The sequence below is a fragment of the Cebus imitator genome, unplaced genomic scaffold (genome assembly GCF_001604975.1).
Source record: "Cebus imitator isolate Cc_AM_T3 unplaced genomic scaffold, Cebus_imitator-1.0 Scaffold15, whole genome shotgun sequence".
Taxonomy (NCBI): domain Eukaryota; kingdom Metazoa; phylum Chordata; class Mammalia; order Primates; family Cebidae; genus Cebus; species Cebus imitator.
The window spans coordinates 2,916,763-2,925,000 of NW_016107330.1; the positions used below are offsets into that span (position 1 = coordinate 2,916,763).

General features: G+C 57.1%; 2 protein-coding genes across 3 annotated transcripts in view; one reads left to right on the forward strand and one right to left on the reverse strand.

Annotated features, from left to right (window-relative positions):
- Nucleotides 1-4,774, reverse strand: part of MAD2L2 (mitotic arrest deficient 2 like 2) — an 18,765-nt gene extending 13,991 nt beyond the window's left edge. The window contains exon 1 of one of the 2 annotated variants that reach the window (XM_017504244.1): nt 4,711-4,774. The gene's annotated coding sequence lies outside the window, so the exon portion shown is untranslated. Of the gene's footprint in view, nt 1-4,370; nt 4,558-4,710 lie in introns of those variants that run through there. The other variant, XM_017504237.2, reaches the window with a different exon arrangement.
- Nucleotides 4,662-8,238, forward strand: part of DRAXIN (dorsal inhibitory axon guidance protein) — a 31,661-nt gene continuing 28,084 nt past the window's right edge. Inside the window, exon 1 of the mRNA XM_017504257.2 lies at nt 4,662-4,812. The gene's annotated coding sequence lies outside the window, so the exon portion shown is untranslated. The remainder of the gene's footprint in view (nt 4,813-8,238) is intronic.

Genomic DNA, 8,238 nt, shown 5'->3' on the forward strand with positions numbered 1-8,238 from the left:
AGCAATTCTCTTGCCTCAGCCTCCCGAGTAACTGGGATTACAGGCACCCGCCACCATGCCCAGATCATTTTTGTATTTTTTTAAATAGAGACGGGGTTTCGCCATGTTAGCTAGGCTGGTTTCGAACTCCTGACCTCAAGTGATCTGCCCACCTCAGCCTCCCATAGTGCTGGGGTTACAGGCATGAGCCACTGTGCCCGGCCTCAGGTACTTCATTTTACAGACAATGAAACTGAGGCCCCAAAGTCGCCATAACCTGGATGGGATAGGAGTCCAGGCCTCTCCTAACATCCACCTTTTCCTGCTGTATCACCCCAGGTCCAAGCACATTGAAAGATCACCCAGCCAGGGGACAGTCACAGGAGCAGCATTTCATCCAGACTCCAAGGTTTCGGTCCCGGCTCGTGAATGCTGGGCCACAGCTCTATCCTCATGACTCGAATCATGCCCACTGCCCGCTGCCCCCTCTCCCATTATCTCTTCTTCGGGTGACCATTGTCTCTTCTCTGCCACAGTTCTTAGCTGGTCCCCTGCTTTCACCCTTGTCCCACTGTAAATTATTCCCAACCTTAGGAATCAGCAAACCTGCTAAAAACCTAAGTCGGATCATGTCTCTGCTCTGCTCATGGCCCCTCTAAACAGCCCAAGTCTTCGCCGTGGCCTTTGTAGGCTCATAGTGTCGGAGGTGTCTGAGTAAGAGCAACCCCATCTTGAGTAGGAGCTGGGTAAAATGAGTTTGAGACTTACCGGGCCGCATTCCCAGATGGTTAGGCATTCTAAGTCACAGGATGAGACTGGAGATCAGCACAAGATACAGGTCACAAAGACCTTGCTGCTAAAACAGTTTGCAGTAAGGAAGCCTGTCAAAGCCCACCAACACCGAGATGGCCACGAGAGCTACCTCTGGTCATTCCCACTGCTACACTCCCACAGTGCCATGACAGTTCACGAATGCCATGGCAACATCAGGACGTTACCCTATATGATCTAAAAAGGGGAAGCAAAGGCCTTGCACGGTGGCTCACACCTGTAATTCTAGCACTTTGGGAGGCCACGACAGGTAGATGACCTGAGGTCAGGAGTTCGAGACCAGCCTGGGCAACATGGCAAAACCCTGTCTCTACTAAAAATAAAAAATAATTAGCCGGGCATGGTGGTGTGTGCCTGTAATCCCAGCTAATTGGGAGGCTGAGGCATGAGAATTGCTTGAACCCGGGAGGAAGAGGTTGTAGTGAGCCAAGATCGTGCCACTGTACCAAAATGGGCAACAAAGTGAGACTGCCTCAAAGAAAAAAAAAATTTAAAGGGAAGGCATGAATAATCCACCCCTTGTTTAGCATATCATCAAGAAATAACTGCCAGGTGCAGTGGCTCACGCCTGTAGTCCCAGCACTTTGGGACGCCAAGGCGGATGGATCACAAGGTCAGGAGTTCAAGACCAGCCTGGCCAAGATGTTGAAACCCCGTCTCTACCAAAAATACAAAAATTAGCCAGGTGTAGTGGCAGGAGCCTGTAATCACAGCTACTCGGGAGGCTGAGGCAGGAGAATCGCTTGAACTGGGGTGGGGGGGGCGGAGGTTGCAGTGAGCCAAGATCGCGCCACTACACTCCAGCCTGGGTGACAAAATGAGACTCCATCTTAAAAAGAAAAGAAAAATAAATAACCATAAAATGGGCAACCAGCAGCTCTCGGTGCTGTGCTGTCTATGGAGTAGCTATTCTTTTTATTCCTCTACTTTCTTTTTTATTCTTTTTTTTTTTTTTGAGATGGAGTTTCACTCTCTTTGCCCAGGCTGGAATGCAATGGTGCGATCTCAGCTCACTGCAACCTGTCTCCCAGATTCAAGCAATTCTCCTGCCTCAGCCTCCCAAGCAGCTGGGATTACAGGCGTGTGCCACCACACCTGGCTAATTTTGTATTTTTATTAGAGATGGGGATTCTCCATGTGGGTCAGGCTGATCTCAAACTCCCAACCTCAGGTGATCGGCCTCCCAAAGTGCTGGCATTACAGTCGTGAGCCACAGCACCCAGCTTTCCTCTTTCTTTTTTAATTTTATTTTTTTTTTTTTTCTCACTAGTTTATTCCTCCTCTACTTTCTTTTTTTTTTTTTTTTTTGAGACGGAGTTTCGCTCATTACCCAGGCTGGAGTGCAATGGCGCAATCTCGGCTCACCGCAACCTCCGCCTCCTGGGTTCAGGCAATTCTCCTGCCTCAGCCTCCTTAGTAGCTGGGATTACAGGCACGCGCCACAATGCCCAGCTAATGTTTCGTATTTTTAGTAGCGACGGGGTTTCACCATGTTGACCAGGATGGTCTCGATCTCTTGACGTCGTGATCCACCCGCCTCCGCCTCCCAAAGTGCTGGGATTACAGGCTTGAGCCACCGCGCCCGGCCCTCCTCTACTTTCTTCATAAACTTTTTACTCTATGGACTCACCCTGAATTCTTTCTTGTGTGAGATCCAAGAACCCTCACCTGAGGTCTGGATCGGGACCCCTTTCCAGTAACAACATGGTCCTATCCCAGCTCCCTCTCTGATATCACCTCGCTCTGTTCCAGCCTGACACTTCTCCTTCCCCAAATATACCAAGCACATTCCTGCCCCAGGACCTTTGCACTGGCTCTTCTGCCTGCATTAGTCTTCTCACAATCACATGGCTCATTACCTCCTTTCCTTTGCCAAAAGAACTGCACTACCAAAGAGGCCCTTCCCGCCGGGCGCGGTGGCTCAAGCCTGTAATCCCAGCACTTTGGGAGGCCGAGGCGGGTGGATCACGAGATCAAGAGATCGAGACCATCCTGGTCAACATGGTGAAACCCCATCTCTACTAAAAATACAAAACATTAGCTGGGCATGGTGGCGCGTGCCTGTAATCCCAGCTACTCAGGAGGTTGAGGCAGGAGAATTGCCTGAACCCAGGAGGCGAAGGTTGCGGTGAGCCGAGATCGCGCCATTGCACTCCAGCCTGGGTAACAAGAGTGAAACACCGTCTAAAAAAAAAAAAAAAAAAGAGGCCCTTCCCAACGACTTTCTGTAAAACAGTGCCTCTTCCCTTCGCGCTTTGTAATGTCCTTTATTTTCCTTCACAGCACTAATCACCACCTGACATCATTTATATTTATTTGTTCACTTATCTTTTCTCTCCTTCACTAGAATCTGAGCTCCATCGGAGCGGGAATTCTTGTCCATGTTGTTTATTACTGTACCTCTGGTGCTGGCACATAGTAGGTGCTCAATAGGTATTTATGGGATGGGTGACTCAAGCCTTTCCGTGAGTAAACAGTCCAGTGTTCTCATCAATCCATCCTGGCGCCCACCAGGCGAGTAATATCACAGTAACAATGGCAGCTAAGTTTTCAGGAGCATTTCCTATGCTCCAGACCTTAGAAACATGATCTCTTTACACAGGACACTGCTTTCAATCCCGGAACCCTGATAGTTGGGTGTGATCATGAGCTCAGAGGTTAGGCGACTCGCCCGAGGCCACAGGGGACGGAACAGGAACACAGCAGAAGAGGAACACAGACATGCAGCCTGACGGCAGAACTGTGTTCTTAAACCTTTAAGTTATAATTTGCCACACGCTGTAGAAAGAAGAAAACAGTGGAGATGGAAGCCACCTGGCGAGCTCAGGGCCCCAGATGGGAGCGCTGCTACCCACGTATGGGAGTCTGTCCCCATCGCTCTTCGGTGGTTGCAGAGTCCGTGGCCCCACTGACCCCGTCGTGAGTTATGGGAGCCACGGGACCCATAACCCAGCATTCCCGGACTCCCAGGGTCGTCAGGACACGGTGCCCCGCGCGGTGACGGATGAGCGGGCCCCAGCGCTGGCTTTGTGCGGGTCGGACCAGACAGAGAAGCTTCAGACCGGCTTTGGACGGGGCGTGGCGAGAGGCGGGCTGCGTGTGTGTGTGTCTTGGGGAGATTGTCTTTCTCCCTTTCCTGTCGGGAAAGGGGGCACAGGTGTGCCGTTGGCGCCCCAGGTGAGCTGGTAGCACTTTGAAGACCCTTTGTACCCCCGCATCCAGGAGCGACCGCTCGGAGAACCGTGCCCGCCCACTCTGCGCTCTTTCTGCTGCTACAAAGGCCCAGCCTTTCCTAGTACCGCCTCCCCCGCCCTAGGCATTTCTTCCGTCCCTTTTGACAGCCTAGGCGGAATAATCCTTTTGCGGACTCGGGCCCCTGCCCGGCCAGACACGGCCGCAGCCTCGCGCGCAGCCTCGCTCCATTGTTGGGGTCCACTGAGGACACCCCGCCGCGACCCTTTGTCGCCCGCCCCCCGGGGGGCCGCTCCAGATGTGCCACCGCTGCCAGATCCCCTCCCGTCCCACGCGCCCTGGGCCGCGCCGAGGCGGCTCTTACGCACCGGGAGGAGTGGGCCCGCCTCGCCCGGTGCCCGCACGGCCGCTGGGCTGCGCCTGCCTTTGTCTGCCTCCTTTGTCTGCCCCGCGCCCTCGCGGCGGCGGCGCCTAGGCCTCTGGGGAGCTGGCCCCGAACGCGGAGCGCAGCTGGCGAGGGCGCGCTGGCCGGGAGCGCGCGGGGCCCGGCCCCGGGGCTGCCCTTCGGCCGGGGGCAGTCGAGCCCGCCGCCCGCCGCCCCTCCTCCGTCCCCTCCCAGCGATCCCGCCCCCTTCCCTCCTGCCCGCCCACTCCCCCCTTCCTTCCAGCCCCGCTCAGCCTGGGCACATCCTCCCGCAGTCCGGGCACCTCTCCACGCAGTCCCCGTTCCGCGGCTCGCCCTCTGCTGCGCTCGGCTCCCGCGGGCGCTCGGCCCCGCGCCCCTCCGCCCCCTCCCCGCCGGCCGGACAGGTAAGGCACGGCTTCGGCCCGCCCCTGGCCCCGCCCCTCCCGCCGCACCTGGCTGCGAGCCCGGACAAAGGTGGGCTACCTAGCGCGCCCAGGGGCGGGGTGCGCGGGGTCCCGAGGCTGGAGGTGAGGATGCTGCTTCCTTCCCAGCCCTCGGACCCGTCCATCCGCCAGTCCTTCAGCCGCCTCCGCTCGTCGCCGCGTCTTCCCGCGGCCCCTGGCTCTGCTCCCCGTCTCCCCGTCCGTCCACCTGCAGCTGGACGCCCACTTTTCCACGCTCCGACACTCGGCCTCCCCAGCCCCCTCGCCGCCTTCTTGGGGTCCCGGCTAGCACCCACTCGCCCCCTCTGCACTAGTCTTCTCTCTCCGGGACCCAGTCTCCCTTTGTCTCTCTGTCTCTGAGTTTCCGGGTGGTCTCTCAGGCGGGAGATCCCAGTCCGCCACTGTAGGAACAAGACTTCGAAGACTCCCTGAGCCCCGGGCAGAGCTGGAGGGCGTGCCCTCCCGCCCCTATCGAGGCCGTCCTGGGGGCTGGGGGTGTGTGGCCAGGGCGGGGGGGCTGGGTGCTCCCGGAACCAGCACCGCCGGTGGCCCCGCGCCCTCCCTTCTGGGCCCAGGCCAGTACTCAGCCTGTCACCCCCGACGGCGCTGGTCTTTCTCCTGTGGCCTTCCGCTCTGTCCCTCCCGCTCTCCACCACCGGCGCTTGGCATTTCTCCGTCCGCTTGCCAAGGGGCTCAGCCGCCTTCCGGGCCTGGGTATGAGATGAGAGAGGGCCGGGGTTTCCCGCCAAGTCGTCCTCGCCTTCCTGGGCTGGGTGCTCCCTGGGCCTCCCTCTCCCCGCGGTGGTCTTCCCTGCCTGGTGTGCCCTCTCCAAGCTGCCCACCTTCAGCCCGGTGACACACGGTGTCTGGAACCGGTTCAGTACCATGCGTCTGGGGTCAGGCACGTGGGGTTCTGAGAGTGATCCTGGACAAAGGAATACACCTCTCTGAGCCTCAGTGTTCCTGTCACAAAACAGGGATGGCGCTAGTCCCTACCTAAAGGGATGTGTGTGGAAATACTGGGGTGCAGCCTGGTGCTGGTTCGCACGCCCGAGGGGGAGGGGCGGGGAGTCTACAGACCTGGGGTGGGGTGGGGATGGGGGCTCGGCAGAAATGGATCTCAAAGTTAAGGCTTAGAGACACTTCAGAGTAAGCCCCCAGCCACAGCCTCTTCCTCCATCACACTTCCTGTCACCATCACCATCACCCCCTCGTGCCCATACCGGCATCCACACTCTTGCAAGCACCCTTCTGTTTCTCTTCCTCCTCTTTGCTTGTCCTAAAATCAGTGAAAACAATCAGGGCCAAAGGGTCACTTTTTTTCAAAGTGAGATCAGTGCGGCTGCGCTGGTGTTGCCAACAGCCGGTTGCCCATCAGAAGGCGTCCCATGACTCACCCCCAATTCTAAACCTCAGTCTTGGGCTGATGTCTTTTATAGCGACATCGGGCTCACAGGCCATTTCCTTTCCTCTAGAGAATTGTCTTGCTGGCTCCTAGACCTGCTGTGTGCCCAAGCCCCCGGACCATGGCCCAGGTTGTCATGACACTCAGTGACATGGCCTGAGTGTCTTAATGAGGGCAACTTCAGAAGAGGGAAGCCCCTCAGCTGGCAGGTTCCAGGCTCCCCTGGCTGAGTTCTGGTTTCAGCCACAGCCAGGGCTGGCGACTGGAGCCTTTCTCTTTAGTGGCAAGAAAGGCCAGATATCCCCACAACGTCTCCCATCCAGGCTCCTGCTCGAAATCCTGCCTGGCAGACAGGGCCTGCTTTGGTGAACCTGGCCCTTCTTACCGTCTCTGCCCCCTGCCAACTCAGAGGCTGGAGAACCTTGCTCAGCTCCTCCCTCCCCCCTCCTCTGCCTTCCTCCCCACTATTCAATTCACCCCTTCTCCCCAAGCCACACCCCTCAGTGGCTCCCTGTGGCCACTCAGTTCACTACAGAGACCTCAGCCCAGCCCAGCCTGCCTCCTAGCATTGCCCACTCTGCGTCCCAGGTTGCAGCAACGATGGAGAGCTGACCATCTCCACGGCCCGTCCTCTGAGCTTTTGCTGGGGCTCTTTCTGCCCTGCCCTATGTTTGATTTCAGCCCTTCTGTCCTTGCTGACCAAGGAGGTCTGATGTCCCCTCCTGTGGGAAGCCCCCTGCACTCCCTTGCCTCTCTGTCCTTGCGGTCTGCGCCGCATGATCCCTATCTAGGAGGAGTCTGCTCCTCCTTGGGTGGGGGCTGGGTCCCTTCTGCTTACGGTCCCAGTGTCCAGTGTGCAGTAGGGGCTCTGTGCATACCTGTTATATTGAATGTGATTCCCAGTCAAAGGCACAGGAATGAACTGAAAATTGAAAGCCCCAGTGTTTTGCTGAGTTCTGCTGGGTCCTGCTGGCCAGACCAGGGCAGAGCTGGCTGGGGAAGTTGGAGGGAGAGCAAGTTCCCTGGAAATCCCTGTGGTACTGAAGCTCTGCATCACTCTGGAAGATGAGAGTAGTCTCTGTGCCTGATTATAGGGGCAGAAACAGAGACCAGAGAGGGAGTGGCTCACCCCAGCCATGCAGATTGCGTTTGAAGCCCAGCTGCTCACTCAGCAGCCACGGGACCTGGAGGGAGTTTCTTTGCTTGTGTCAACCAGGAAGGTGATGGAGCAGGGACCCTGGCCTCCCTGGCGACACAGCCTGGAAAGATCAGCAACTTCCCTCAGAGGCATGGGCAGGTGTGGTGGGGGCAGGTCATAGGAGCACCCCTGCTGTGGCCCATTGGGTTGGAGCTGCCTCTCTCTAGCTCCCTGGCCCTCTCTGCTTGCCCCACTCCAGCCCTCCCTTTCCTCTCAGGGGTGAGCCGCTGTGGCTAATGGTCCCCAGGAAGAAGAAGGATGTGGGAGGATGGCTGAATCCTTGCTATTAGAGGCTCTGCCACGCCAGGTCCCAGCTTAGCAACCCCCCATGCCCCAACACCATGACTTCCCTTGATGGGATAGATTTGAAGGGGTGGTTATGAGGGATGAGGCTCCTGTTAGAACACAGAGCAACTGGAAGGAGCTCCTTGCGGGCCTTACAGTGTTCAGGTGTTCTCTCTGTGCCAGGCTCTGGGTCAGGCCCCAGCTCATGCCACTTACCCTAGACTCACAGCAGCTGCACTGGTGTTGGTTACTGAATGGCAACATGAGGAGCAGTCTGGAATGTGATGGAGCAGGGATGATGAATCCCATGAGTCAGATGGCTGTGGGTTCGAATCCCAGCTCTATCACTTGCTCTACTAGGCGACCTTGGACATGTCCCTTGGGTCATTGTCTTTTTTTTTTTTTTTTTTTTTTGTTTTTTTTGAGACGGAGTTTCGCTCTTGTTACCCAGGCTGGAGTGCAATGGCGCGATCTCGGCTCACCGCAACCTCCGCCTCCT